This window comes from Elaeis guineensis, chromosome 14 (genome assembly GCF_000442705.2).
Source record: "Elaeis guineensis isolate ETL-2024a chromosome 14, EG11, whole genome shotgun sequence".
Taxonomy (NCBI): domain Eukaryota; kingdom Viridiplantae; phylum Streptophyta; class Magnoliopsida; order Arecales; family Arecaceae; genus Elaeis; species Elaeis guineensis.
Genome location: NC_026006.2, coordinates 22,328,796 through 22,341,754, shown reverse-complemented (window position 1 = coordinate 22,341,754; position 12,959 = coordinate 22,328,796).

Here is a 12,959-nt window from a genome sequence, read left to right as displayed (position 1 = left end):
TTTTGGGACCAAGAAAGGTGTTGGAAATTGAGGTCTTAGGAGATTTTGACCATAAATCATTGGAATTTGAGAAATAATTCAGGCAAATGGATCAAGAATTCCTAGATTTCTCCTAATTTCACAGAATCTATCCTCACTAAGGGCCTTTGTAAAGATATCAGCTAATTGATTTTCGGTGCAAACATATTCAAGAATTATATTTTTGTTTTGAACATGTTCTCTTATGAAGTGATGTCTTATTTCAATATGTTTGGATCTTGAGTGTTGAATAGGATTTTTAGATAGATTTATGGCACTTGTGTTGTCACATCTTATTGGTGTTTCATTAAGTTTAATTCCAAAGTCTTCGAGTTGTTGCTTAATCCACAAGATTTGAGCACAACAACTTCTGGCTGCAATGTATTCGGCCTCAGCCGTAGACAGTGCTACCGAATTTTGTTTCTTGCTAAACCATGAGATTAGGTTAACTCCAAGAAATTGACAAGTTCCACTTGTGCTTTTTCTATCTAGTTTACATCCAGCAAAGTCAGCATCAGAATATCCTAATAAATCTATTTGTGAGTCCTTAGAGTACCATAACCCTAAAGTTTGAGTACCATTTAAGTATCTAAGGATTCTTTTAACAGCATTCAAATGAGATTCTTTAGGATTAGATTGATATCTAGCACATAAACAAACACTAAACATGATATCAGGCCTACTTGCAGTTAAATATAATAATGATCCAATCATGCCTCTATAGTATTTTAAGTCTACACATTTACCTTCATCATCCTTGTCAAGCTTACATGAGGGACTCATTGGTGTGCCAATGGGTTTGGAGTTCTCCATTCCAAATCTTTTGAGTAGTTCCTTGGTGTACTTGCTTTGGGTGATGGAGATTCCCTCTCTTGATTGTTTGATCTGGAGTCCGAGGAAGAAGGTGAGTTCTCCCATCATGCTCATCTCGAACTCTCCCTGCATAAGCTTAGCAAAGTCTTGACAAAGGGATTCATTAGTAGACCCAAAAATTATGTCATCAACATAAATTTGTATAACTAACATATCATTTTGATTTCTTTTGATAAAGAGGGTTGTATCTACATTACCTCTTGAAAAACCATTACTTAGTAAAAATTTGCTTAGTCTATCATACCATGCTCTAGGTGCTTGTTTTAATCCATATAATGCCTTATTTAATTTAAAGACATGATTAGGAAAGGCATGATTTTCAAATCCAGGGGGTTGTTCTACATAAACTTCTTCAGCAATAAATCCATTTAAAAATGCACTTTTAACATCCATTTGAAACAATTTGAATTTCATAAAGCAAGCATATGCAAGTAGAAGTCTAATGGCTTCTAATCTAGCTACTGGTGCAAAGGTTTCATCAAAATCAATCCCTTCTTCTTGATTATATCCTTTAGCAACCAATCTTGCTTTATTTCTAATTACATTACCATGCTCATCTAATTTGTTTCTAAAGACCCATTTTGTGCCAATTATTGAACAGTTTTTAGGTCTTGAAACCAAAGTCCAAACATTATTTCTATCAAATTGATTAAGTTCCTCTTGCATTGCATTAATCCAATTATGATCTTTTTCAGCTTCTTCAATAGTTTTAGGTTCAAAATGAGATACAAAAGCACAATGATTAAACACATCTCTAAGTGAAGAGCGAGTTTTTACACCATGCATAGGATCACCAATAATTAACTCCTTAGGATGGTTGTGAACATACCTCCATTCCTTGGGTAGGTCAATTGTACCTTGAGGTTGTTCTTGAATTTCCTCACCTATCTCATCTTGTTTGTCTTCTTGTTCCTTGTCCTCTGGAGTGGCTGAATCTTTCAGAGTGATCTCCTTCATACCTTCTATTAATGGATCTGCATCATCAACACCCTCATTCTTCCTTGAAGGAAGATCGTTAGATTCATCAAAGACAACATGAATGGACTCCTCAACTACTAAAGTTCTTTTATTAAAAACTCTAAAAGCTTTACTAGTAGAGGAGTAACCCAGAAAGATTGCTTCATCTGATTTTGCATCAAATTTACCAAGTCTTTCCTTACCATTATTTAATACAAAACATCGGCAACCAAAAACATGAAAATATGCAATATTTGGTTTTCTTCCTTTCCAAAGTTCATAGGGGGTTTTCTTAAAAAATTGTCTAATTAAAGCACGATTTAAAATGTAACATGCTGTGTTAATAGCTTCCGCCCAAAAATATCTTGGAAGGTTGCTTTCACAAAGCATGGTACGGGCCATTTCTTCTAAGGTTCTGTTTTTCCTTTCAACTACCCCATTTTGTTGGGGTGTTCTAGGAGCAGAGAAGTTATGGCCGATTCCATTCTCATCACAAAATTTTTCAAAGTTTTGATTTTCAAATTCAGTTCCATGATCACTTCTAATATTTTGAATTGAAAATCCTTTTTCATTAGTGACTTTTCGATGAAATTTAGTGAAAATATGAAAAGTTTCATCTTTGTGTGCCAAAAAGAAAACCCAAGTAAAACGTGAATAATCATCTATTATTACAAAACCATATCGTTTTCCTCCTAGACTTGTGGTTCTAGTTGGTCCAAATAAATCCATATGCAAAAGCTCTAATGGTCTAGAAGTTGAAACAATGTTTTTGGATTTAAATGAAACTCTAGTTTGCTTACCTAGTTGACATGCATCACAAATCCTATCTTTTTCAAAATTCAGTTTAGGCAAGCCATGAACTAATTCTTTCTTAATTAATTTTGAAAGAGAATGCATGCTAATGTGAGCAAGTCTACGATGCCAAAGCCAACTAGTCTCATTAACTTTAGCATTTAAGGATACTAGGCATTGCATGTCTAATTTGGCTAAATCATTTAGATCTACCATATAAACATTGCCATGTCTATGTCCTATAAATTTGATGCCATCATTAATAGGACTAGTCACAATACAAACAGATGATTCAAAAACTACTTTATACCCTTTATCACAAAATTGACTAATGCTAAGTAAGTTATGCTTTAAACCTTTAACTAACAAAACATTTTCAATATATTTGGAGGGAGTGATACCAATGTTACCTATCCCGATGATCTTTCCTTTGCCATTATCTCCAAAGGTGACCATCCCTCCATCCTTAGCATCAAGCGTGATGAATTGTGATTCATCACCAGTCATGTGTCTCGAGCATCCACTGTCCAGATACCATTTTCTGTTTTCTCCATGGGATGCTAGACACACCTGCAAACAAATATCAAGTTTTTGTTTTAGGTACCCAAGCTTTCTTGGGTCCTTTTTGGTTAGTCAAGATGGTTCCTTTTGGAACCCATATTTTCTTTACAGTTATGTTTGCACAAGTGTAAGATTTATGTCCTATTCTACCACATTTAAAACAAGTAGTATTGGTAGCTTGTTACTTGAATAATTTACATAAATATTTTTCAGATATTTTTGTTTCTTTAAGGGGTTATAGCCAAGTCCGGCCTTATCATATACGGCCTTTTGATTTTCAAGAATCATATTTAGTTTGTTTGAACTTAAGGTGAATTTATCTACTATAGGTTTCAGCTTATTTATATCATTCTTTAGGCTTTGGTTCTCTTGAAGCAAAGTAGATTTTTCAACTGAAAGATTTTCTGCTTGTTTTACTAAAGACTGATTTTTCAGTTTTAGTTCTTTGTTTTTCATTCCTAGTTTCTTCAATTCATCAATTAAATCATTGAAGGCTTCATGCAATTCTTCAAAAGTAAAATCACTAGGGTTTCAGAATTTACCTCATTATCGTGTGCCATAAGGCACAGGTTGGCTTGTTCTGTTGAGGTCTCCTCATCGGAGCTTGAGTCGTCGCTCGCACTCCATGTGGCCATCATTGCCTTCTTTTTGAACTTTTTGGACCTTTCTTCAATTGTGGACATTCGGATTTGAAATGCCCCGGCTTCTTGCACTCATAGCATATAAGGGGTTGATCTTTTTCTTTCTCTTTGCTTTGTTCCCCTTTTGTGAAAGGTCTCTTTCTCATCCCCTGTTTCCTCTTTCTTAGGAACTTCTTGAATCTTCGGGTGATGAGTGCCATTTCTTCATCCTGTTCTTCATCTTCTGTATCGTCAGTTTCTTCATCAGGAGAGGCTGTGGATTTGAGGGCAATGGTTCTCTTCTTTTTGACTTCATCCTCTTGATGTTGCTTCATGCTAAGCTCGTGAGTCATCAAGGATCCAAGAAGCTCTTCTAGAGGTAGAGTGTTCAAGTCCTTTGCTTCTTGGATAGCAGTCACCTTGGCTTCCCAGGTTCTTGGCAATGACCTGAGAATCTTCCTTACAAGTTCACTGTTAGTATAAGATTTGCCAAGACTCTTCAAACCATTAATTATATCAGTAAAGCGAGTAAACATAGCAGTTATGGACTCATCATGCTCCATTTTAAATAACTCATATTTATGTACAAGCATGTTTATTTTAGACTCCTTTACTTGATTTGTTCCCTCATGGGTTACTTCTAACCTATCCCATATTTCTTTAGCAGATGCACAGGTAGAAATGCGATTAAATTCATTTGCATCAAGTGAACAGTAAAGAACATTCATAGCTTTAGCATTTAACTGTGCCAATTTCTTATCAACCTCATCCCATTCTCTTTCGGGTTTGGTTGACTCCTCACCATCTATTATCTTGGTGGGTGTGTGTGGACCGTTCACTATGATACTCCACATATCATAGTCTAGTGCTTGTATGAAAATCTTCATCCGAGCTTTCCAATAGGTGTAGTTAGACCCATTGAAAAGTGGAGGTCGGTTGGTAGATTGCCCCTCGGCTAGAGAAGTGCCGACGTGGGTTGCCATAGATCTTTGGCTCTTTGATTGTTAGATCAAAGAAGGGCTAGAGCACCGGGCTCTGATACCACTTGTTGCCCAGCTATGCAACCCAAGAGGGGGGTGAATTGGGTTTTAAAAATTTTAGGCTTAACTAATTACTTGTAAAAATTATATATCAAAAGCTTGATGAATGAAGAGAGATACTTTGGTTTGAGATTAATTACTTAAAACAAGAATGCAAGGATATAATAGAGAATTAGAGAGAAACAATAAAGCATGCCATAAACACAATGATTTATAGTGGTTCGGTGCCAACCTTGCACCTACGTCCACTCCCCAAGCTCCTACTTGGGAATTCCAATCCACTAAACTTTGTATTCAACCCGAATACAACCGTCGAAACTCCGACACTAGCTATCCCAAGCTAGTCCACTTATTTCCCGGGTACAAGCCGACCCAACACTCCGATTTCAGGTTCGGATCAACCTTTCCTTGTTTTGGAAACCCTCCAAAATAAAAACAATTGCTCACAAGATAAACTCAGTTTAGAGCACAAATAAGTACAAGAATAGCTCCTTAAGTGAGCGAATATAACAATAAATACGCTTTACTCAAATGAAGAAGCCCTTCTTGGATTTCTCAAAGTGGATGAGAGATGAAGTAAATGCTTGAGGAGTTGGTGAGCTTGATTGAAGGCTTCTTGAAGGCTGTAAATGAGCTCTTGAATGAGGTTGAGAAGTTGGCTTGAGAAACTCTCTCTTGAATGCACTTGAATGCCTCTGTCTTGATTTTCTCTTTTCAAATCACTTGAATGCCTCTTGGATATTTGGATCTCCTCCTTTTTGTTTTCCACCTTTTGAAACCTTTATAGCCTTAAGAGACAAGGGAAAACAAACTAGGCAGAAAAAGAGCCGTTAGAGCACAAAAAGCAGCATTAAAAAGCAACCAAATCTGGCCAAAAACTAGCCGTTACAGGCAAATCCCGACATATGAGTCGACTCATGAGTCGACTCATGCCTCAGGGGTCGACTCATGAGTCGACCTCTGTTGCAAAGTCCAGAGATTGGGTTTCTGGATTTTCTTGGCCCAAAACAGCAGAGGTCGACTCATGAGTCGACTCATGCCTTGTGGGTCGACTCATGAGTCGACTCACAGGTCGTGCCAAGCCAGAAAACCAGCGTGCCATGGCTAATCTTTGCGTGCCAATCAGCTCATAGTTTCATGAGTTGACTCATGAGTCGACTCATGAACTTCAAACCTTCATAACTCCAAAAATATAAGTCCAAAAACCATGAAACTTTCACCAATAGATTACATATCATTTGTTCTACACGATGATGCTATCAAATCAGAGTTTTGATGAAATTACGATTTTGCCCCTGTAGAGCATAAGGTCTTTTTCACATAAAAATTATTTGTATCCCTTCCAACTGTTTTGTAGTCATCAAAATCAATCTAGGAGCAACAGATGGTCACCTTTGGAGATAATGGCAAAGAAAAGATCATCGGGATAGGTAACATTGGTATCACTCCCTCCAAATACATTGAGAATGTTTTATAAGTTAAAGGTTTAAAGCATAACTTACTTAGCATTAGTCAATTCTGTGATAAAGGGTATAAAGTAAGTTTTGAATCATCTGTTTGCATTGTGACGAGTCCTATTAACGATGGCATTAAATTTATAGGACATAGGCATGGCAATGTTTATATGGTAGACTTGAATGATTTAACTAAATTAGACATGCAATGCCTAGTTTCCTTAAATGCTAAAATAAATGAGACTAGTTGGATGTGGCATCGTAGACTTGCACACATTAGCATGCATTCTCTCTCAAAATTAATTAAAAAGAATTTAGTTCTCGGTTTGCCAAAACTGAATTTTGAAAAGGATAGAATTTGTGATGCATGCCAATTAGGTAAACAAACTAGAGTATCATTTAAACCCAAAAACACTGTTTCAACTTCTAGACCTTTAGAGCTCTTACATATGGATTTATTTGGACCAACAAGAACCACCAGTCTAGGAGGAAAACGATATGGCTTTGTAATTATAGATGATTACTCTCGTTTTACTTGGGTTTTCTTTTTAGCTCACAAAAATAAAACTTATCAAATTTTCATGAAATTTCATCGAAAAGTCACTAATGAAAAAGGGTTTTCAATTCAAAATATTAGAAGTGATCATGGAACAGAATTTGAAAATCATGACTTTGAAAATTTTTGTGATGAAAATGGAATTAGCCATAACTTCTCTGCTCCTAGGACACCCCAACAGAATGGGTAGTTGAAAGGAAAAATAGAACATTAGAAGAAATGGCCCATACCATGCTTTGTGAAAGCAACCTTCCAAGATATTTTTGGGCAGAAGCTATTAACACAGCATGTTATATTTTAAATCGTGCTTTAATTAGATAATTTTTAAAGAAAACCCCTATGAACTTTGGAAAGGAAGAAAACCAAATATTGCATATTTTCATATTTTTGGTTGTCGATGTTTTGTATTAAATAATGGCAAAGAAAAACTTGGTAAATTTGATGCAAAATCAGATGAAGCAATCTTTCTAGGTTACTCCTCCACTAGTAAAACATTTAGAGTGTTCAACAAAAAAAAACTTTAGTAGTTGAGGAGTCCATACATGTTGTCTTTGATGAATCTAACGATCTTCCTTCAAGGAAGAATGAGGGTGTTGATGATGCAGATCCACTAATAGAAGGTATAAAGGAGATCACTCTGAAAGATTCAGCAACTCCAGAAGACAAGGATCAAGAAGACGAACAAAATGAGAAAGGTGAAGAAATTCAAGAACAACCTCAAGGTACAAATGACCTACCCAAGGAATGGAGGTATGTTCACAACCACCCTAAGGAGTTAATAATTGGTGATCCTATGCATGGGGTAAAAATCCGTTCTTCACTTAGAGATGTACTTAATCATTGTGCATTTGTATCTCAACTTGAACCTAAAACTTTTGAAGAAGCTGAAAATGATCATAACTGGATTAATGCTATGCAAGAAGAACTTAATCAATTTGAAAGAAATAATGTTTGGACCTTAGTAACAAGACCTAAAGATTATTCAATAATTGGCACAAAATGGGTCTTTAGAAACAAATTAGATGAGCATGGAAATGTAATTAGAAATAAAGCAAGACTGGTTGCTAAGGGATATAATCAAGAAGAAGGAATTGATTTTGATGAAACCTTTGCACCTGTTGCTAGATTAGAAGCCATTAGACTTCTACTTGCTTATGCTTGCTTTATGAAATTCAAACTATTTCAAATGGATGTTAAAAGTGCATTTTTAAATGGATATATTTCTGAAGAAGTATATGTAGAACAACTCCCTGGATTTGAAAATCATGCTTTTCCCAATCATGTCTTTAGATTAAATAAAGCTTTATATGGTCTAAAACAAGCACCTAGAGCATGGTATGAAAGGCTAAGCAAATTTCTACTAAATAATGGTTTCTCAAGAGGCAATGTAGATACAACCCTATTTATTAAAAGAAACCAAAATGATATGCTAATTGTACAAATTTATGTTGATGACATAATTTTTGGGTCTACTAATGAATCCCTTTGTCAAGACTTTGCTAAGCTTATGCAGGGGGAGTTCGAGATGAGCATGATGGGAGAACTCACCTTCTTCCTCGGACTCCAAATCAAACAATCAAAAGAGGGAATCTCCATCACCCAAAGCAAGTACACCAAGGAACTACTCAAAAGATTTGGAATGGAGAACTGCAAACCAATTGGCACACCAATGAGTCCCTCAAGTAAGCTTGACAAGGATGATGAAGGTAAAAGCGTAGACTTAAAATACTATAGAGCTATGATTGGCTCATTATTATATCTAACTGCAAGTAGGCCTGATATCATGTTTAGTGTTTGTTTATGTGTTAGATATCAATCTAATCCTAAGGAATCTCATTTGAATGCTGTTAAAAGAATCCTTAGATACTTAAATGGTACACAAACTATAGGGTTATGGTACTCTTAGGACTCACAAATTAATTTATTAGGATATTCAGATGCTAATTTTGGTGGATGTAAATTAGATAGAAAAAGCACAAGTGGAACTTGCCAATTTCTTGGAGTTAACCTAATCTCATGGTTTAGCAAGAAACAAAATTCGGTGGCACTGTCTACGGCTGAGGCCGAATACATTGCAGCCGAAAGTTGTTGTGCTCAAATCTTGTGGGTTAAGCAACAACTCAAAGATTTTGGAATCAAACTTAATGAAACACCAATAAGATGTGACAACACAAGTGCCATAAATCTATCTAAAAATCTAATACAACACTCAAGATCCAAACATATTGAAATAAGACATCATTTTATAAGAGAACATATTCAAAACAAAATGTAATTCTTGAATATTTGCACTGAAAATCAATTAGCCGATATCTTTACAAAGGCCCTTAGTGAGGATAGATTCTGTGAAATTAGGAGAAATCTAGGAATTCTAGATCCATTTGCCTAAAATTTCTCAATTTTCAAGAATTGATTCTTAGAGCTCAATTTTCAACAACTATCCTGGTCCCAAAAGCTCAGATTTATCACTTTAAAAACTTATCATTGAGTAAAATTCCTTCTCCCAAAATTTCGAATTTTTTTAGAATTTATTTGCATTTTTCCTGAATTTCTGAACTTCATGAGTCGACCCCCATGAGTCGACTCAATGGCAAACTTGTAAATCCCACAAACTTCCCACGGGCTCATTGTTTTTAAACGGGAACCTTGTTTGTGAGACGACTCATCTTCTCATCGTCTTCCTTCCGAAAGCCATTCTTTCCAACTCCTTCTTGCTCCAAAACCAAGGATTTATCTCGAGGCAATTCTCCCTCCTTCTCTCCATCAAAAATCGCTCCTTGGAAAAGAGATTTCTCGTGCTTTCTCGCATTGCTTGGCGCGGTTGGAACGTGCCCTAGCACTTCACCGAACTTCCAAAATCCACTTCTTTTCTCCACTAAAATTCCTCTTTACTCTCTTGTGATCCTCCTCCTCTCAATTCAAGTCTTCTTGTCTGCTACTTTATTGGATATGGCTCCAAAGATGAAGCTTCCCCAAAGAAGGAAATCAATCCGTGAGCCTGAATATTGTCGAAAGAAAAGGCATACTCAGTCTTCAACTGCTCCCACTTCAGTTTAGTACCTGCTCAAGGTCTCTCTCAATCCTCCATAAGCCCCAGTGTAAATCCTCTTTCTGATAGAAAAGTAGAAATCGAGAAAAATATAGATTTTCGGTTCTTTGAGAAAGAAGGCTTTACTTTTGCTACCAAGATCAAAAATCAAGGATGGGAACTCTATTGCTCTCTTAAGGAAGTCACCTATGTTGACCTTGTTAGAGAGTTCTACCAGAACCTACATTATGGAAACGGGTCAGTGACTTCAACAGTCAAGGGGATTGACATATGCTTGGATTCTAGGATATTGGGAGATATACTTCAGTTGCCTAGTGAAGGATACTCATATATGGAACTCCCAATTAAAGAAGAGGGGATCAGAATCATTTTAGGAGAAACTTTTTCAGGAAATTTAAACAAATTGGAAGCAAAGATTTTGTCCATTGAGATGAGGGTCCTGCATCAGATTGTAACAAAACTCTTCTTTCCTAGGAGTGGTAGACATGACCTACTTTCCGACAGAGATGTATGTGTCATGTTTCATATCATCACTTAGACCCCCTAAACCTCCCTGCACTTATGATAGAGGCCATGAGAGAAACTTTGAACAGATCCAAGGTACACTTGCCTTATGGTATGGCCCTTACTAGAGTATTTAGGAGGTTTGGAGTTAGCTGTGAGGGGGAGACAACTACCAAACTCTCACATGTGGACACTTTCAACCAACACAGCCTGCACCGAATGGAAATTACAAAGACTGTTGGTGGTTGGAACAAGGGCTCTGAAGAAAGAGCTGAGGAAAGAGCTGAGGAAAGAGCTGAAGACAGAACTGAAGGCAGAGTAGAAGAAGAAGGTCCATCTTCTCCTGTACATGACTTCAGGGCAGCTTCACCAGATACCCAGTTCATTCCTGATACTGAGGCTGGCCCTTCAGAGTTTACTAGGATGCCCATACCAGTGTATCAGTCAGAGAGCAGAGCACCTCATTCAGAGTTCAGACTGGCTGACGATCAGATCGAGCATATATCTCAGCGTGTGGCTTCTTTGCTGTCTAGCCAGTGGGGTAGTACTTCTTTTGCACCTGGAGCTACCTCTTCTGATCAGACCATTACTCCCCACATCTCCACTGTGTTTCAGATGATTTCAGATCAGTCCATCAGGATACAGCAGCTTGAGGACATAGTCTGGAGACTGACTGGCAGAGTTCTTGACTTGCAGGGGCAAGTCCTTGCATTGGCCCATCCCCAGCCACAGGAGTCTACTATTGAGGTCACAGACCTCACTGCAGAGGCTGGCAGGCTCAGAGGAGCACTAGAAGGTGGATATGAATTACTGAGGAAAGAAATCCGAGGATCGAGTGAGCATGCTACCACCCAGTTCACTGCTCTACTTCAATCTGTTTCTAGAGCACTGAACGTACTTGATTCTATCAGACTCATGGTATCAGCCTAGCATCTCAGCATTCTCAGCCATCCAGTTCATCTCGCTCTCCTGTTCGTGGCAGAGGCAGACGGGGTAGAGGACGCACTTCTGATCCATCATCTCCTCACCCTATATCTGATGACTCCGATCATTGACTTATCTTGATCTTTACTAGATCCTAGGTGTTAGTGTCTTGTTCTAGGATCTATACCTTAGGGCCATGTATTGACATTTAGCTGGTTGAAATGGAATCATCTTTTACCTATATTTCTACCTCTTTGTAATGATATCGATCATATTTTGGTTATATATTTTCTTTCTTGTGGAAATATTGTCTTCTCCTTGTTGTTGTTTGCTGTTGATAATTGCTATATTAAGGGGGAGCAAACATCTGTGAAAAACTCTAAAGGGGAAGAAATTAAAGAATGTTTCAGAAAAAGGAAGAGTTAACTATGTTTGATGATGTCAAAAAGGGGGAGAAATTAAACAAAAAAAAAATTGAAATTAAAAAAAGGCAAAACCCTAAATTATGAGAAAAAGAGGGAGAAATTAAAGAAAACAAGATTGAAAGATTAAACCAACTGGAGAAATTAAAACAAAAACAAGAATTGAAAGATTAAACCAAACTGGAGAAATTAAACAAAAAACAAGAATTGAAAGATTAAACCAAACTAGAGAAATTAAGAAAAACAAAGATTGAAAGATTAAACCAAACTGGAGAAATTAAACAAAAACAAGAATTGAAAGATTAAACCAAACTGGAGAAATTAAAACAAAACAAGAATTGAAAGATTAAACCAAACTGGAGAAATTAAACAAAAACAAGAATTGAAAGATTAAACCAAAACTTTGAGAAATTTGGTATCGAAATTTGGTATCAGACAGAACTTAAACTAAAAGCCATCCATCAAAAGCAAAATCATAAGTACAATACAAATAAGTATTTTTTTTTTATGCTCTGATATATTTCAAAATTCAAACTTGCTCTGATACATCTTTTGAAATTTTATTTACCTTGATACAACTTAAGAAATTTGATTTACTCTGATACACCCTAAAATTTCTTTTAACTTGCTCTGATACATGATAAAATTTAATCTGATACAGTGTGAAAGTTTCTCTGATATATTATGACATTTTGCTCTGATACAGTGTGAAATTTTCTCTGACTTGCTCTGATATAGTGTGAAATTTTCTCTGACATTTGCTCTAATACAGTGTGAAATTTTCTCTGATATATTATAAAATTTTCTTGCTCTGATACATTATAAAATCTTTTCTGATATCATTGTAAAAATTATTTTTTCTTGCTCTGATACATTGCAAAAGTTATTTATCTTCTCTTGCTCTGATATATCTTAAACTCAAAAATGATCTAATACCCTTTTCAAATCTTTAAGAAAATGGACAAACTATTTTTGCATTTTATATTACATGCCAAAGAATCATACTCTTTTCAAGCATATATTACCTATAATGGATTCTTTTGAAATTAATGTATTAACATAAATATTTTTATTCAAATATTTTGTCATCATCAAAAAGGGGAGATTGTTGCTCCTAGATTGTTTTGATGATTACAAAGCAGATTTGAAGGGATACAAATAATTTTAAAATGAAAAGTCCTTATGCTCT